At 44.1% G+C, this 12,026-nt stretch overlaps 1 non-coding gene across 1 annotated transcript; it reads left to right on the top strand.

The window, feature by feature from the left end:
- The first annotated feature begins 6 nt into the window (after positions 1-6).
- LOC141959500 (U12 minor spliceosomal RNA) lies at positions 7-155 on the top strand. The gene has a single exon (XR_012633448.1). It is a non-coding gene; the product is annotated as a U12 minor spliceosomal RNA (small nuclear RNA).
- The last annotated feature ends 11,871 nt before the right edge of the window (positions 156-12,026 follow it).

The raw sequence follows: 12,026 nt of genomic DNA on the forward strand, positions 1-12,026 counted from the left end.
GCAGTTATGCCTTAAACTTATGAGTAAGGAAAATAACGACCCGGGGTGACGCCCGGGTCCTCACTGCGAATGTGAGAGGAATTTTTGCGCGGGTACAGGTCGTCCCCGGGTGGCCCGCTTACTTCGCGGGATGCCCGGGTGCCGTGATCTGCCCGACCCCAACGTGCGGCGCGTCGTAATGACAGAACGAGGGCGGGGGAGGGGGCCCGGGGGAGGCAGCCAGTCGCCTCCGTGGAAAGCTGCAAGCCTCGGTGCTGGCCGGCGGGGCCCCGCTCCGGTGTTTTCCCCATTATAACGAAAGCAAAAAAATCTTTAGTGTTTCCCCCCTCATCCGCTCCGTCCAGTTCATGCGTGGTGCAGTTAATCTGAGCTGTCCGAAGGGTCTTCACGAGGCTTAGAGCCATATTGCCAAAAGCCTCCTAACGTTTCAGGAAGCGATTCCTTTTTTATGTTTTTGTGGGAGGAATTACGCCATTTAAAATCAGACTCAGGAAAAAAAAAACAAAAACAAAAACAACAGTGAAAGGGAAAAGCCACCTTTGCGCAGGCCTGGGCAGAGGTGAGCTTTTCTAGTGTCGCCTCCTGCCTTGTCCCAACTCACCGGCTGCGACGTCTGTACCTGCGGGACGGCGACTCTGGGTTTTGCCAGGGCCACCCCCAAAACGCCCTTTGCAGCACAGCACATCCCCCGGGCCCTGCAGCGCGGGGTTTCTTCCTGTTGTTGGAAGACACGTTGCCGAAATGCAGAGTTTTGCTTCGGCCCACAGCTCCATCTCTCCCCTGGCAGCTGTCAGGAGGCTTCACTTGTGCGGTTCCCCTCCACGCCCGCCCTGCTCGCTTCCCACCACCTCCCCGACACCTGCGCCACAGTGACCCCGAGGCATCCAGCGTATGCAGCAGCGTCTGCCGTGTTGTTGCTGAGGAGCTGCGGGGACATGCATGCGACATGCAGGATCCACGGGGAAGGTCTTGGACTTCAGGAGAGCAGGAGCTGCCAGCGAGGGCTTGGGACAAATGCAGAGGAGACAGGTGAACTGAGGCAGCTACTCACAGCCACGTGAGCTCAGGATCCCACAGGTTCTGAGATTTTCTCTCAGGAGCGTTTCAAGCCTTCATGAGCCTACAGTCATAGCAGTAATGATGCCAGGTCACTGCTTAGTTGTCCATGGTACTTGATCCAGATCAAGGGTGCCACATGACTGCATCACTGTCAAAACAGGGTACACAGTAATAAGTTTATGCCCTTTCAGTTCAGATTGAAGACATGGAGACATTAATATTTTTGAAGGTTGTATCAAGAATGTCGATTTATGTGAGTTCTGTTTGAGTTCTAGTTCTTGTTTATGTCTATAAACTGAGATTTTTGTTACCCTGATAATTATTTATTAAGACACATGTTTCCTAGGAGGAGGAAATTTCAGCCTAAAAAATAATAACGGAAAAAGAAAAAGGATCAAAATTGGGATTTAGCTTGGACTAAGCCAAACATTTGCAGAAATAACAGGACATTCTTATTATCGTAAATCTTTAACTATTAGCAAATACACAGGACTGGCCATCTTATCTTCTAGTTTCTTTGCTGGAGGACTTCAGGGTTTTTGTGTTTGATGTAATGGGACCTGTTGTGGTGGTGTTGCTTTTTGTCTGAGTTAGACGTGGGGTGTGCCAGTAGGAAAGGCCCATTCTCAGAGCCTGGGTGTTGGCTGTCAGGGAGTTCGCTTGTCCTGCTGGGTCAGAGGAGGCACAGGCTCACTTCCTCCTGAGCCTCCCGCGCGTCTGACAGCCCGTTGTGATCATGCGTTTGTCCTGGCACCAAACATTGGCACTGCCACTGTGAGCCTCTCACTAAGTATTTTTAAATTCTTAGTTTTCTTACTGATTAGGCTTATATTTTTAAAAGTTATGTGGTGAGTTACTTGACATACCGGTTCAAAAGAAAGTTAGTTTTGCTTTTTAGTGCTGTTCTTTTACTTTCAATTTCAGTTTCCTTTCCTGCAGCAAGCAGCCCTTTTGATTTCTTTAGTAGTGTTTAGACTTTGCTCTTCTTGAGCTGAATATATTTTTCCTTTTAGCCCAGGTTTTGAATCCTTTGTGGGTGGGCTGCAGGAATGTTAGGAAACTGGTTCCCAAATGAGCTTGGCGAATTGAAGAACTGTCTGAGGAGGTAAGGTACTCCTCAGTTAGGACAGATGTAAAAGGCTGTATCCTGATTCTCAGTTGTACTGGTTTGAGAAAAGGAATTTCTGCATGGAGTTACCTCTTATAATGCAGATACTTACCAGCCATTTCATTTTTCAGAAGCTGGCAACGGACCATATTTGTTCTTGATAACCTGCTGGTTATTGCTTGCGTGTCATTTAAACCATGACAGTTCTTTTTTTTGTGTGTGTGAATATTTATTCTACGTTCTAGGTGTAGATGGGACCTTTTTCATCTCAGGGTAGTTCCCTGGCTGTAATTGCATGGCTCTTTCACTTAACAGTGTTTGTGCTGCCTTAGATGTTTCCAGCTACCAGCACCCTGCAGCAGTGCCTGTTGCAGCTGCTCACCATGTGGGAAGCATCTCGGCAGTCTGCCATCAATTCCCTCAATAGCGAGAGACGTGCTCAAGTACATTAACCATATGTGCCGCCTGCCTCAAGATAGGTACGAGTTCTCTTGCCAGCCAGAGGTCTCTTTCTTCTGGTTGGTATTTGCCCACTCAAAGTCTATTTTTTATTAATATTAGACTCCATGACTGACATGGGCTTATACTCCAGGCTTGAAAGCACAGCCTTGATTCACAACTGAGGTGAAAGCAAACAATAGGAATTAAGCTGTAGGTTGTTTAGAATGTTAGAAATGTTTAGGAATTTTGGTCTGGTCCCTGCCCCACACAGCTGTCCTCAGGGTATATGGTCAAGAACAACATCCAAACCAGTCCGAAAAGAGGAGTTTTAGTCCTCTTCAGTTCCTAAACCACTGTTGCCTCTGCTTTGCCACTGGGTGTTGGGGGCATCCTAAATCAAGGAATGACTCAGGAATAAAAGCTTGTGATGTAGTGGTTTCCATGCATGTGGAATTTGAATTTCATCAGTGTTTTGCATTTGTATTTAGCGTATTTTCTGCACTTTTAATTCTAGCTAAATAGTGCCTGGTGAATATGTAAGTTGTCAAATGCCAGTTAAATTTGTCAATTAATTCATACCACAGATATTTGCTCCGAAGCACATCTAACCTTAATATGAAATAGTACATATTCATCAACAACAGTGCTGATGTTGTTGCTCTTTTAGTCCTTTAAAGAGTACATGAGAGCTGATAAACTATGCATCTTTCACACACTTTATCATTTTGATCCTTTGGTTTGTGTGCATTTGGGTGGGGGAGGCAAAGGGGAGAAGAAAAGAAATGTCGATCCATTCACTTCTCTTGCTCATGGGTGAAGATTCTCCCAGTCTGTTATCCTGTGTTGTGAGAATTTAGTTTTAGTATCCCAGGACAAGCCCCTGTAGAAAGCTAAACTGCTTGAAACTTCTCAGCTTCAGCTATGAAAGGTCTCAAGCACTGCTCCTCAGGTCAATAGCCCAGTTGTTCCTTGAAACTACCCATGTTGGTATTTGAGTGATCTTAATACTCACAGGAGTTTGTCATAAGGGATAATGAATTTCTAAGGAAATGTTTTGGTGAAATAGCTGCTATTTGCCTTCCCAGGTACTATTCTGGAAAATGAGAATGTGAGATTTATCTCACATAACCACCAAAGTTCAGTTATCCCTTTCAAAAGTGAAAAACCTTCTAAAGAGAAGTTAGCGATATAATCCAATTATTAATTATGTGTTGTTGCAAGATCTGGGAAAATACAGTGGTGCTGTGGTGGTGATTGTGTTTGGGGTCAGGCTTTCTCCATCTGAGGGGAAGGCACAGTGGTAAGGCTGGAGCTTTTAGTCTGGCTATGAATTATGTGCTCTGGGATCACCTGTAGGTTTCTGCCTCATCCCATGTGGTGGGTGGGTTATGGTGGGTGTGAATCTTTTGAATTCCCCGAGAGCCTGCGTGCTGGTGGAAGAGCCTATCTCTGCTCAGCAGACCTGCAGGGCAGGTGGAGTCATGGCAATGACTCAGGAACGGTTTTGTTGGTAGCTTTATTGACTGATAACTTTAGTGAGTGAATGGAGACAATTTGGCAACAATCAGCTGATAAGCTTCAGAGAGTGAATAAAGGCACTTTGAAATGATCAACTGATAACTGTTGGGGAATTAAAGGCACTTTGGCGAGGAGACCATTTTCCTAACAACCTCTCATTGGTGAACTTATTGCAGTTTGTACAGAACTTACATACATGAATATATGTAAGAAAGAGAGAGCAGAAAGAAGAAAGAGAAAAGACAAAAGAAGGGGATACGAAAAGGGGAATCACCACCCTTGGATCCACATTGTCGTTGTCAGAGAGTAGTGTCGCAGTACAGATGGACATGACAATGTTTTTGCAGCAAAAAGCCATCTTTATTGCTCCTCTCATATCTTATATACTTTATCCTTTTATCCATACATCATCCTCATTGGTTACATAGTTGTTTGTCTATTACTTTATTGGCTACTTTTCTGGAAATCCCCCACAGTTTGGGTATCTGACAACCACAGTATTTTTCTTCTTTCTCCTTCTATTCAGTTCCTTTCTCAGGCTGACACAGCACTCCTCTGGGACTTTTCCGGCTCCTCAGGCGTACACATCAAGATGGTCAAGGTCAAACTGTTTGCTCTCTGTCAGGCATTCGGCAGACCCGCTGCCTCCCCCAACAGAGTAGCAAGCTTGGTCCATAGGTGGTGAGTCAACAAAGACACAGGTAGGCTGTTGTCTTTATATAGTCTTTCTTACACGTGTGCAATCGATTGTTCTAGAAGGTTCTCATTTTCTCTGGCTTGTACCTGCAGTTAGGCAAGTTCTCTCTCTGGGCCACAACAGAAGGGAGAGGGAGAGAAACAGCCTGCTACCCCCACCTCTACAGAGCATCCCACTCGAGTTGTTTGAGACATCCTCTTTATGGACAGCTTCTTGTTTACAAACAGTTTGTAACAGTTTCATTATCATCAAATTGACTTTTTACATAAAAAAAAAATAAAATCTGGGACCCTAAGGGCACTATTAACAGCACTGACCAGGCACTTCTAATGATCTAAATGGGGTCCACTGGATAATCACAAGACTGGCTTGCTCCTTCTTCCAAGAGCTGAGCCTCCTGTGTGCTGGTCCCGTTGCTTTCTTGCAATGGTCAGGAGACCTGCTCTGAGTAAAAACATCTGTTTGCACTTTCTGTCTTTGAGTGTCTGAACCCTTGAGCCCTGGTCCCTTGAAGCTGCTAGAAAATAAGAGATGGAGGGACAAGAGACGTGTCCCCTGACTCACTGACCCATCCATTCTCTCACCAAAGCTTCCTGCACGTGTGAAATAAAATAAATTACATCCCAGAGAGAGAAAAGGTCAAAGATGGCTAACACCTAGGCAGATATCTGTGGATTATAACTGCTGGCATACTTATCCTGTGACAGAAAATATCCTATCCTCTGGAAACTGGGGCTCTTGGGCTTATGGAGCAATAGATGCCAGCTATGGACAAGGTCAAGACCTCAGACGTTATCTGTATGTCTTCCAAATTACTTAGCTAATGCAGTATAAGACCAGAAGCATTGAAAGTTACTGAAGTAATGGCATATTGCTGCTGCAGATCATGGGAGGTAAAAAGCAGGGTCAGAGGTTCTCAGAGTTAAAACAGTGACAGACGTGCAGGAGAGGCAGGAGAAGTCAAATGCGGGATACTTCCCATTTACCCATCTGTACAGTGACCTGAAGAGAGAGCTCTCAGGAATACCCCAAAAGCTGGGGGAGGCCACAGCCTGCTGCATTGTTTGTTTTTATTTTATTTGTATGTCTCAGTGGTACAGTCTAACCTTTACCTCTCTCACTTCAGTGAGGATACTAGAAAAACTGTTTTCTTAGACGTTGTAGTGTTGGGTAACAGAAGTGAAGCATTGAGTGTGCTGCTGGTGTTTCAGTCAATGTCTCTACCAGGATATCAGTGATATTTTTAAATTCCACTGGGAACAGACTCTGTCTCCCTCTCTGGACAGTGGGGAGAGCAGAAGGGAAGGGAACACTTGAACTGGTGCTTTGGTGGGAGCAGACAGACGTCTCACCAAAGTCTGAAGGACTGAGATAACAATTAGTTGCATCCTACAGAGCTGAAGAAAAGCATTGTGTCTCAGCTCCAGGCATAATCCCATATCACTGGTAGGATGATAGTGTAACACAAAGGAATAATTTCTGGATACCACATGGAGGATCTAACCCACTTGACTATGTGAATTCATTTGTCTGGAGCTGTTGTATTGCAGAAAACTTTGTCTCTGGTAGGAATGAGCAAACTTAGGTTTCCATCTTTTGCCATCCATCTGTGAGATGTAAGGTGTAGAGATATGAGTAGACTTGCCCTCCTTCTTCTGGATGAAGAATCTATGAGAAGGGAAAGGGTCTCAGTGCTACTGATTTTATTATAAATTGAAATTAAATTGTGTTTTATTTTAATATAAGTATAGAATTAAGAGATATTTTAGTAAAAATCATTTTACATTTATTGTCTTTTGAATCTAGCAACCGACTGCTACTCTAAAATCCCCTGTACAGCCCCGTACCAAGGCTGAGGGGATTGGTCATAATTGTTTAGTAGGAACGGTTAGAACCTAGGTAATAAAACACAAGGTGATTTGTAAACTGATTTATAATACATGTATAGGACTAGAAGAATGCAAGTAGTTGTCAAGGTCCAGGATTAATGGGAACTGAGGGAAGTAACTGTAACAGCTTGCAAGTACCTGCCAAGAAAACTGTGTCCTTAAGCAGAAGGTAATTCCGGCAAGGGGAGATTGCGACCACCGACTCATGGACCACCTACTCACATTACACCCCAGACCCATTTCTAGACATTTCTAACCTTTACTGCGCAGAATCGGAAATAGGAGGAGAATATGTTAATGATTTCTTGGAAGTTGTATGCTTATGTATGAAGACTTAATGACTATGTATGAGTAAGTTCTATATAAGGTGTATGATTCTGGTGCTCAGCGCGTGTTGTTGGTGAGAGCACTCCCCTACACGTCCGGCCGTCAATAAAGAAGTATCTGCTTATCTGCATCAAATTGGTGTCGATAAGTTATTTTATCCCGGATTTCGGTGACATCAGGGTCTCCGGGTCTCCACTGAGATTTGAACAAACTCTAGGTCAGAACTGTCCTAGCTTGGTTTAGATACCAAATGAGTCCAAGTGAGGGGGAGGCTCTTGCATGGTTGTGTTGACTGATGAAAATAAGAGGGAGGAGGTGGTGGGAAATGCAATACACTTCTCAGGCCATGGAAGAGTCTGCTAGTCCTCAAAGAGGTACAGGGTAGAAGAAGCTATGGGAGAAAAACATTTCAGCAGTAGCATTTCTCCAAGTCTCTTAATGATTGCATGCTGTATAACATGGAGGAAGGCAGGATGTACCTGTGTAACTCAACCTGTTCTTCAGGGACATTCTTTCTCAGAGGCTTCAGGCTCTCTCAAGACAACACAGCAGCAGCCACAACCATTATCTCTGCCCCCATCGACCTTTGTAGAACAGTGGTGTTTTGCTGATTGCTCCAAAGTGCTTAGATTTGGGACATTTGATACTCAAATCCCACATCTCATCTCAGTTTGCTGATAGGAGTGGCATAAGGAATGCAACCCACACCAAATGAATGGCCTAACTCACCACACTGATGCACTGGATGTTCAGCCCAGGTGAAATCTCACCTTCAGACATCAAGAACTAGGAAAAGAGGTTGTGTTGAATCACAAGCTAGATGTTGTCCTTTGCACCAGGAGATGTGAGAGTCTGGCAATACGGAAATTTGATGCAGAGACAGATTGTGGCAATCAGTGGACCTTGGTTGCTAATGAATGGTCTGCTGTGAGCTGTTAAAAATCCTGTAGTTGCTCAGGAAGGAGGCTGCCCAAGCACTGTTTCAGGGCCACTGCACCAAAATGACACCTTTTGCAGGGAGGTGTCACCAAAACAAGATAAAAGAACTTATCGACACCAATGTGATGTAAATAAGCAGACACTCCTGTATTAATGGCCGGGTTTGCAGGGGAGTCGTCTCACCAACAACGCACACATAACTCATGTAGCATGCTGATTATATTGGATACAGTAATACATATTAGTCAAGTTCTCATACATACACATGTTAATTCCTGTAACTCATTTTCTTATTCCCACCTCTTTCTGGTCATGCGGACTTGAGTCCTGAAATGAGTCGCTTTTGCGACCACCACGGACTACTGACCTAAAAGAAGGACCCTCCAATACCCTTACCCAAGGATTTTTTGTCTCACAGTGTAATTTTAACATTCTTTGAGGCCTTTTACAATGTAACTTTTACAGTACCTGGTCTATAGGGCAATAAATTGTCCTTACCAGACAGTCTAACAATGGTACCTCATCACGAGTCTTATTCTTGGTATAGAAATCTAGTTAATGATTATCACTAGTCTACATGGCCTCAGCCTGGGACTTAAAAAAAGAACTTTGTAGCAGTATATAACTGGTTATATAGTTACTCTAACTCATTCCTTATTTAAATCCAAATCATCAAAAATCATTAAAATCAGCTCAAATTAATAACAAATCAGTAACAGAGAGGTAAATTGTTGCTCCCTTGAGATCTGCTGAGCATATGTATCAGGGAAAAGATGTTTCAGCAGTACCTCAGAGCCCAAGCCCGCTGGATTCTGCTAGGTGCTGTACAGACAGAGCAGAGTCTGGTCCTGCTGTTAAGAGACTAGGAAGTGTGTGTGAAGCCTGCTAGAAAGGATGCAGTAATGCTTGTAGCCTTCTGAAGGCCTTTAAATCAGCCTTTGAAATCTAAAGCTTTGTAACTTGAGTGTTTTGGCCTAAAGCCAGTAAAGAAGATGTTAAAGGAAGAAAAATCAAAGGAAAGGACCATAGATGTGAAGCTGCAGAAGCTATGAGCTTCAGAGATAAAACTGATCTGCAGAACAAGACCACACTGACTCAAGGAGCCACAGGGTCTTAAAAATTAGGCTAACAAAATTTCTAAGCAGGTACCAAATAGATCATGGCAGCTTGCCATGTATATGCTATTACACCTATATAATAACATGGCATTTGGCTCAGGATCATACTGAAGCTCCTACTTGCTGGTACTGGACAACTTCCCTGTTATCTACCTTCTAAAGCCTGGACAAGATTAAGTGTTAATGCATTGCCCACCTTATTCTGCAACACCTTACAAGGTATGAAAACCTAACTATTGCACCTCTTTCTTTTTGTGAAAGTTGTAAGAAATATGGTGCATATGTAATTTTAATTCACCTGCTCTATTCTGTAATACATATTTCCAGTAAAGGTCTTTTACAGTCAGTTTTTCAGAATACTCTGGTTTCCTAAAAGCCAATTTTTTTGAACTTACCTGGATCCCAGGTCATGTTGTCAGTGACCTGCAACATTCTCACAGAATAGTGGATTCCTGAGAGAAGCAGAGCAATTTGCTTGCAGAGAACTGCACAGGCTTTCTTTCTGGGGGGCCTTTGAGAAAATCCCATGGAGTTTGTGCAGCCAGGGAAACTGCTGGACTAGAAAGCAGAACTGGATGAAAGGACTCGACTGGCACACAGCAGGATTTCCAGTCTTTTTTTTATTTGTCAAATCTCAAGATTCTCACTGAATATTTTGTCATACAAGCAAATGAACATGCATTTGCCTCATTTACACCATGATCCTTCATGCCCCTTTACACCATGAAATAAAACTTCTAGAACACTTTGATCAAGAGCTGTGGAAAGTATGTAGCTGAAGGGTTATAGACTGGTAAATTGTACAGACATGGGAAAGCAGCTGAGTATTAACAGGCAGGGGGCATTTCTGTGGAGACAAGTGGCCTTTTGGCATATAAGAGTGGGCCTTAGTGTCTAGGCAGACATACCTGCGCACACCTGTCCTCTGAAAGTCCACTGTAGCCTTTGTGAACCTTGTCTTTTAGTGCCTTCATCTCTTTCTCAGCTAAGTACACTTTTACCCAAGAAGGATGCCTGTTTCCCAACAGGCCACCTTCATTCTCACTGCTTATTCATTAGCAGAAAGCATGAGCCTGCAGTTTGTGCACTTGCTATAGATGCAGGGGAGGACAGAGATACTGCTGCTGTTAGGGGGTCCTGCGAAACATTGGTCCTACTACATGCTGTTGGTGAGGAGGCAAGTGTCTTCAGAGCGTGGCTGAGATCCCCACTGTTATCTGACAATGTCATAAGCATTTGTGAAGAGTTGGTAGGGTAAGCTAGAAACACAGATTCTCTTTCCACACAAATGCTGTTTAGAGATGGCAAGGAACAAACGTTACATAAAATGTATGCATGCTGCTGAAGCAAACATCTTCAATTTTTAATACATGTTTGTAAATTATGATTTATCCTAGGTTTCCCAAGCCAGGAGTGTCTAACTTACTAGCTCTGAAAAGCAGGCTGTTCATGGGATAAAGAAAAGTGGCATACTGTGCAGCAGCTGTTTCATTTTCTTGTGGTCATATGAGTGAGCAGCTTGACTCTGAAGCCATGCTACTTTTCATCCCAGACCACACCTTTCACAATGACTTGTTCCCCACCTTTCATTATGGGCCATAGAAATGATAGTTTTCTCCAGTGCTCACAGACTTTCTTGTCCACATGCTCTATATATGGTGTTGAGCTTTCCTGTAGGTTCCACACAGCTTTAACTGGTGGGTCCTGAAGAAGCAGCCAACAATAAATTTTGCAGCACTGCAGCGCAAACTGTCTTTGAAGGACCGTTTTTAGGTCAATTCCAGCTTGCTGAAAATCAAGTAAGAACAGTTTTCAAAGTTTTGTAATGTTACGCTGATGTAATGTTACACTGCCTGTGCAGCTGCTCCACATGAACTAAGCACTGAAGAACATTTGTCAAAGCTGATGGTACTATTCAAGTGGGACAGGTGGGGGTCCCAGTGTCACTTTAAAGGTTCTTTTATTTATTACATCCTGGCTTCTGGACTGTTCCAGCATCCAGCAACTGTCTCTATTTCCTCACAGAGAGATATGCAAAGAGCTTGATAAGGCTGAGCTTTTGGAAATGCCCAGCAAGCTGTAAAAGGAGAAGCTTCTTTGGAAGCTTCATATATGTGATATATATATGTGATATATATGACATACATACATATTTACCAGAAAACCCCACTAGACTATAGTCCATTTGCACAGCAAGTATCAGGACTTTGTGCACACCAACAGACTCTGCAAGCTTTCCTTTGCCTCCCTAGTGGTTTGGCTGCTTGTGTTCAAGGTCAGCTCTGATACAGCGTGGCAATATAAACTCAGATTCAACTGCTGTGAGAACAGTTAAGTTGACAGAAAGGGTGGTGTGAGAAGAATCTGTGAGAAGCCTCATCAATACCCACAGACCCTTCACCACTTGGCCCGGGAGCTAATTGAAGCTCAGTGGAGGCTGGGTGCTCCCCTGAGCTGTGATGTTAGGATGCCGGTGCCCAGCCTGGCTGACCCTGACCCACAGAGCAAATTTCCAGCTCGATCTTGACCTGCCTGGTTACATGGGTTTGCCTGGTGATCACCAGTCTGTGGCTGACCCTGATCACCACCACTGGTACTGCTCTATGCACCTTGCTCGGGTCCGGTAGGACTGTGCCCTTGGTAAGGGCACTGTCCTGCCTGTCCTGCTGTTCCCAGTACAGCTTTGTGTCTCCCTTACAAGGTTACACTTACTTCTATACAGGCCTGTTTTGGGACTACATGGGCTGGAAGACCCTCACCGCAAGTGGAAAACCCCAAGCAGAAGGGAAAACTACTGTTTTTTTGAAATACCAGGTTGCACAGACATGCCAGAACATGGAACCACCACCCCTGCTCCTGGGCTGTATCTTTACTTACCCTGATAATTTTGGTGCAATACTCTGAACTTCCGAAATAAGGAGTACCTTCAA

The sequence above is a fragment of the Athene noctua genome, chromosome 3 (genome assembly GCF_965140245.1).
Source record: "Athene noctua chromosome 3, bAthNoc1.hap1.1, whole genome shotgun sequence".
Lineage (NCBI taxonomy): Eukaryota > Metazoa > Chordata > Aves > Strigiformes > Strigidae > Athene > Athene noctua.